The sequence below is a fragment of the Camarhynchus parvulus genome, chromosome 4A (genome assembly GCF_901933205.1).
Source record: "Camarhynchus parvulus chromosome 4A, STF_HiC, whole genome shotgun sequence".
Classification (NCBI taxonomy): domain Eukaryota; kingdom Metazoa; phylum Chordata; class Aves; order Passeriformes; family Thraupidae; genus Camarhynchus; species Camarhynchus parvulus.
This window is the reverse complement of record NC_044600.1, coordinates 6,554,985-6,562,143: the sequence shown is the minus strand read 5'-3', so window position 1 is coordinate 6,562,143 and position 7,159 is coordinate 6,554,985.

Below are 7,159 nucleotides of genomic sequence, written 5' to 3'. Positions count from 1 at the left end.
TTCTGAGGGCTTTGGTTTGCAAAGGACAACTTTAATCTCTTAGATGGTATAAAACCACATTGTCACAGCTCTGCCTGTACACCTATTTACCAGGCAGATACACTGATAATTATTTACCACATTTTGTGCTGCTTTCCAAAGGGACTGTGGCCTTTGTGTGGGGTGCTAGATCCTGAGCTGTCCTGCTGGGCTGTCCCAAAATTGAGCCTGCAGCTCCCAAAAGCTGTGAGTGAGAGAGGAATGCCTGGCATGGCCTGTGCTACTGGATGTCACAGCAATGGGACAGGAGACAAAGGTGTTATAGGATACAAAGGTGTTACATTATTTTCTTGCTGTGAAGTGATGCTAATTCTGCTGTGCACTCCCACCCCAGCATCCTGACAGCTGGAATAAACACCACTAATCCCACTGGATAGGTGCTGTCCAGCCCAGCTGGGGCTGGGCTCGGGCACGTAACTGAAGCAAACAAGGCCATCATTTACAATTGAACAAATGCCCTTTGGCAGCCCTTCACCTTCCCAAACCCTCCCAAGAAGTGCAGCCGACCCCTCCAAATGTTTCCTTGAAACAAGGTGTGATTCAGGCCCCTCACCATTGGTGAGTGGCATCCCCAGCACCCAAAATGTATCTGGGATCCTCTGGGCTGTGTCCAGCCCCCCCAGCATGGGCAGCTGCAGCTACACATGTTTGGGATAGGGGCACAGCAAGCAGGGACAAGGCAGTTCCTGCATGGTCTGGGATGGGGCACTTCCCCTGCAGGCAGGTGCACAGAGCTGCCATTTGCTGATTAGTCCCTGTTTTATTAGTTCTGTTCAGTTGGAGCTGATGAGGGGCGGCTTTCAGTCAGTACCATCTGTCCATCTTCATGTGGGGATCAGTAAAGAGCTGGGAAATGGGCCAGCACTGGGTATCTACAGCCTCAAAAAAAAAAAAATCACCGGGCTGTGTTTAGAGCAATCCTGCATTGCTGTGCCCAAAGCCATGGACAGTTCTGCACCCTTGGCTCTGCATCTCCACATTGAGCTGGGGCAGCATTTATATGAAGTTAAATTTTAAAAAAAGCAAGGCTTTGATTCTTCCTTATCTCATCATGGCCTGCAAGGAGCTCTGGTCCTTGCTGGGCCCTCTAGATGGCAATATTGGAAAGGACAGCAATTGTCCATCCCCACTGTGTCCCTGCAGATCCGGGCCACCAGAGCCCAGCCCAGCCAGCTCCAGGGGCCCTCCCATGCCCTGTGGGCTCACCATCCAGCTGAGTCCTTACCAGCACAAAGGAGAGGAGACCCTGCTGCAGCACCGACTGCTCTGACACCCTGAGCCCCTCACAGGAGCCACCACCCTCTCAAACCCTGGGGTATGGAGGTGCTCACAGACCTGTGCCTTGTTTTAACCTTCAAGCCCAGCTGCTTCTGGGCCACTTTTTTTCCTACTAAACTTTCAGAATGAGGAGTTGAAGGCCAGAGGCCACAAGCTGACTGCACAGGATGAGTTTTGGTCAGGGATCAGCTGCAGCCCTTGCTGGAGCTCCCTGTGTCTCACAGGTGTGTGTCTCACATCACCTGGGCACCAGGCCATTCCCAGCACTGGGCTTTGCTGACATCTGCAGCCAATTTGTGGTCATCATGGCTGCTTGCACTGTTGCAGGAGGACTTTCTCTTGTCACAGCTCCAAAAGAGTGTTTCTCACCAGATGTGGGGAGTTTTGTGGTGGAATCTTCCTGGTGAGGTGAAGATGCCATCTGAGATGGCCTCTCAGATGCCTGTGAGCCCAAATATAATCTCACAGCAGTAAATTAAAAAAAAATAACACCTCTTTTGGCCACACCTGTCTATGGTTGGAGAATAATTGGAAGACGAGGCAATTAATATGGAAACAGAGAAATTGTGTCCTTGCTGACAACCCTGACAAAATCTGCCAGGCTGGTGAGGAGCCCAGGGGCTGGGAGTGTTTGTGTGCCCTCTGTGCCCAGTGCAGGGGTAGCAGCACTGCCCAGCACCAGCCCTGTGTGTGCCCCCTGCTCCCCACCTCCCCCACCCAGCTGGGAGCAACGTGGGTCCCATTTATCCCAAAGGCATTTGCAGCACACCTGGTGCCTGCAGCCTCCTTAGCCCCAGGGGCTGCTTTGCACCCTGCTGGCAGGGACAGCCCTGGGACACTCTGGCTGGCAGGGACAGCCCTGGGACACTCTGGCAGCCCTGGGGCAGCCCTGGGGACACTCTGGCTCCTGGTGCCCTGTCCCTGGGGCACAGGGGGGGTGCCACAGCAGCACAGTGGCTCTGATGTCTCTGAAAGCTCCTGGACCTCAGAGAAGAAGAAAAGCAAAGTCTCAGGGTGCTGCAGAGGTGAGGTGTGGGGGTGAGGCTGTGCCTGGAGAGCTCAGCCAGGGAAAGCAGAATTCCAGCCTGTCACCACTCAGTGCTGCTGGAGGTCTGCTCTCAGAACAGTTTTTGGGGACCAGGGGCTCTGGAGCATGTTCCTTTGGGACTTGCAGTCCTTAAACAGCCCCTCTTGGTGCTTTTCCTATCTCCAACCCTCACAGTCCCTGCTCTTGGAACCTGGGTCAGAGGCTACAAATCTGTTAATGAGTGCAGGAGTCCTGAAAGGTTCGGGGTTCTGGGGTAACAAAGCCTTGAATCTGTTGTCCAATATTTAGACATGTGTATACACAAATGGATTGGGTCTTTATTAATTGTCCTTTAGTAGGAAATTCCACCAGCTGTGCTCCCCCCAGGGGTGCCAGGGATGCTCCAGCCCCAGGAGCCCATATATGGCTGCAATCTCTAAGCCTGCATGTTCCACAGTGGTGTAGTCATGGCTACTTTTAAGGATATGTGTGAACATTGCTCCCTTTCCTGTGTGCATAAGCTCCCAGGAATGTGGAAAAATATAAAAAATGTGCATAAATTAAAGCTGTCAGCTCTGTACAGCGTGTCAGCCCTTCCACCTGCAGCAGGCAGGGCAGTTATGCCAGCCTACCCGCATGGGTGCTGTGCTGGGCAGGGCAGGCACTGCAGGGCAAAGGATGCTCTGAGAACAGGAAAACACCAACTGGCTGAGCATGGAAACACTTGGCAATGTTAATGTGCCTGGGCTGAGACAGCAGCAAAGGTTTTTCTCATGCCCTTCCTGCTCTCAGCACTGGTCTGAACCAAGATGTACCTTTTCTGGGTAGTAGCTCCAGGAGTATGACCTTAAAACCAGCTAAGGCCAGCAGGTCTCCACATCCTCACAGCATCCTCGGGCCCTGCAGTGCCTTGAAGTGTCTCCTCTGCACCCTTTGATGATGGATGGCTGAATCTGCTCTTCTGTGATACAGCTCACTCTTAGAATTCCCACAGGTACAAGAGAAAAGAGAACAAGAGATGCAGCATTGGTTGCTTTTCCCTTTTTTCAGGTAGTTAATATTAATCACTGGTGCTTTGGATATGTTATGTGAATTCTCACAGGTTCTGAAGCTTTTGACATCTGCAATAAGAGAGAATTGGAAATGTCTGTGTATCTCAGTGACAGATGGGCCAGGTTTAATGCAAATTTCTTCCCTTCCCCCTATACTCTGCCATTAATTTTTAGCTTTGAAATAGCCCTGAACATCCTAAAGCTGTTTAGCTAAATGATGTCTGAGTGGTCTGAGGTCACTGTTTGCGTTGGTGTCCATTTCTCAAAGTGCAAAACCAAGGATTCCTCTGATGGGCCAGCTCAGGTGACACAGTTCTAAACTGCACAGGGTATGTCTGAAATGTTTTCCACCCTGGGACCCCAGATCTGTGTCTGCTGTCACACAAAAATATCCAAATTTTTACCATTAATTTTTAGCTTTGAAATAGCCCTGAACATCCTAAAGCTGTTTAGCTAAATGATGTCTGAGTGGTCTGAGGTCACTGTTTGCGTTGGTGTCCATTTCTCAAAGTGCAAAACCAAGGATTCCTCTGATGGGCCAGCTCAGGTGACACAGTTCTAAACTGCACAGGGTATGTCTGAAATGTTTTCCACCCTGGGACCCCAGATCTGTGTCTGCTGTCACACAAAAATATCCAAATTTTTACAAAAGGCAAACAAATTTCCCTTGTGATTGTTCTCTGCTCTGCACAGGCTGGAGCTCTGTTGCTGAGATATTTGCTGTGTTGTACCTCAGTTCTGGTGAGATGCCTAAGAGGGCTCAGAGCTATTGTCCTGCTAGAGAGAAGCCAGGCCTGTGGCACTGTGACATTCCTAAACTCAGCTCCAGCAGAGACTTGTTGCTTCAGCTGCAGTCTGTGCTCTGGTGACAGAGCTGATAATAGACTGATGGTGCTCGTGACAAGGGTGGAGGGGTTGAGAGAAAAAAAATCCCTGGAAAAAATGGATCATCCTGGCTTTACAGATATTCAATTTGAGATTCCATAGCTGGCATTTGGCCTCAGCAGTGCTGGCAAGACTGAATCCCATGGCTCTAGGGAGAAGAGCCCAGCTGGGGCCCGGCTGGTGCTGGAGCAGTTCTGAGTGCAGAGCTGGCTGGGCTGGCACAGGAACAGGGGCAAAACTCCTGCTGTGGATAACCACCAGCAGAGAAGGATGCACTGGCTCCTCAGGCTGGGAAAAGGAGCACCCAGTCTAGCTCAGGACACTGAGTGGAGCTGATGGTGCTGCTGGAAGTCCTGGAGCACCACAAGCAGCACAGTTAATACCTGCGCTCCGCGGCTGCCCAGCCTCTGATGCAGCAGAACGAGTAAAGCTGAGGCCAGTGTGTAAATATTTATAGCCAGTTACCAGGTTTCATATTTGGCCAAGGCCTCTGTCCCTCCTGGCTCCTGCCACTGGATGTTTGTGGCTCTGGGTTGCCAAGGACACTGGCAGGGGCAGCGCCAGGGCTCGCAGTGACCCTTCCTGCAGCCTGAGCTGCTCCTGCCTCTGCTGCCACATCACAGCACCCACTGCACCCACCTGCACCAGCAGCTCTGGGCAGGGTCCAGCCCCTCCCAAACCAGCCCCCAAAAGGGCCTGAGCAGCCCCCAAATGGCAGCACTTTTCACTGACCAGCTCAGGTTTGCTTCAGGGAGGTGCAAAGGGAATGTGCAGCACCCAGAGCTCTTTTTGCCTCTGTCACCCCTCCTGGCAGGGAGCTGCTCTCCTGAGGGGCTGTTTCATCAAAATCTAAGTAGTCTGTGCACAATTTTAATTTTCTTCCTCAGATCCAGAATACCTAATGCCAAATATTTTCCCCTGCTGTTGGTTCAGTTTCATCTTCTGTTCCCAACTCTCACTTGAGCTGCTGAGGGAAAAAAAAATCCCAATCTGCTTTTACTGAAGAGATTTATTTCAGTTTGGAAGTGGCAGGAAGACAGCTTCTCTGTAGCCCTGCATATGTCTGAGATCTTTCTCTTGGGTCTCTCAGTTTGACTTCAAATCATCGTTAAATCAATTTTCCTCAGCAGAACTCAGCAAAGAAGTGAGTTCTGTCATTTTTACTTAAGGGATGATTCCCAGAAAATTTGGTTAAACCAAAGGCAACACACCCATGCTCCCTTTGTGCCAGCTAAACTAAGCCAGTTGAAAATCCCATCTGACTGGAAGGAGAACAAAAGTCCAGCACAGAGAAATCTCCTTCACAGCTGGGTATCAAATCTAAAATCTTTTGTTGGAGAAAGCTGCCTGACAGCTATTTACTGCAGCTCCTTCAGCACACTGAGCTCAGGAAATTGCATTCATAATTTCCTTAGTGCCAAATTGTTTGTAATTTTCCCATGACTATTTCTTTTTCTGTTTGTGAAGCAAGGCCTCTGGAAATCTTGCACAAATTTACTTTTTGCCTAAGTATGAAGCTAACATAAAGTATATAGTTTAATGTGATACCACTCCCTTGATTTGTTTGGCATAGAGAATAAGAACCCCAACCTCATTTGTGACTAAGTTTTCCATCAATAGTCTTATAATTTTAATACAATCTGTTTTTTCAGCAAAGGGAAAATTGGTCTGATACAGAAATTCAAAATGCTCATCTGGCCAGCGCTGTTGGACACAAGGGGAAAGCAGAAAACGTGGAAAGGTGTGACCTGGCTTTTCCACATCACATCAGCGCAGGTCTGAGCACAATTCCCAGTGCCTTTATGTAAAAAGAAAAAGCCTTTGATTTCTGCAGAGACACTTGGGTGTGGTGAGCTGGGCTGGCTTCAGTTCCAGCCCTGGGACAGAGCTCATCCAGAGCCTTGGACGAGTGGCTGCTTTCTCCACTTTGCTCCTGGTGTAACCCTGGGCACCACAGGGAGTGTTGTGGTTGGTACCTTGGATCACACCAAATTTACCCTCTGCACAGGTTCAGGTGCCATTAACTATGACACTAAACTTGATTTTCACGGGCATTAATTGTGAGTCACGGAAAATCACTTTGTAGGAGCCAGCAGAGCATTTGTTAAGACTCCCCAGCTCCAGGCTTTGCAGCCAGAGAGACAAGGACATGCTGGTGGCAGGTGCTGGAGGGGCTGGGGTGACTCTGCCCCCATGCCATGGGCTGCAGGGTGCTGTGGCAGCACAGGAGCTTTGGGTGGGCCTATTGCTGTGGTTCCACATCTCCAGCTCTGCTCTGGAACCAGAATCTTCTCCATGGAGTACTATTGAGTCTGAAACTTGTCCTCTTACTACCTGTCTGCTGATGCAAAGCCTGCATTTTAAATTTTCATGGATCTTTGCCTCCCTAGGAGGGGAGCAAAAAATGCTATTAATGACTTTGTGTGCACACAGGACCCTGAGGGACACTGAGCACATCCCTCATGGTGGTCAGGCTGGCAGGTGAACAATCAGGGACTGCAGCTCTGAGCACCTCTGCTCCTCCCTGGAGTGTGCCCAAGCGTTCCCAGCAGCCCTGGAGCCAGGCAGGCATTGCCTGAGGGGCTGGAATTGTCACCCTGCCCAAGCCAAGTAAACAGTCTGTACCATGATGGGGAATTTAATTTTGGTGCCCTGAGCTGCAGCAAACACTGTGAGCCCCAGCCCATTCTGTGCCTGCTGTCTCTCATCTTCATGGAATGATCTAATCCAATTGTATGTGTTTCTTCATGGTTCTCAGCTTTTTAATTCATTTGATTTTAGCTGCAGACTCAGGCAAAATGAAATTTGTCATGCTTTGAAATTTTCCTCTGCTATTAAAATGTGTATTTTATTTATGTTAGTCTGTGGGTACCTTGAA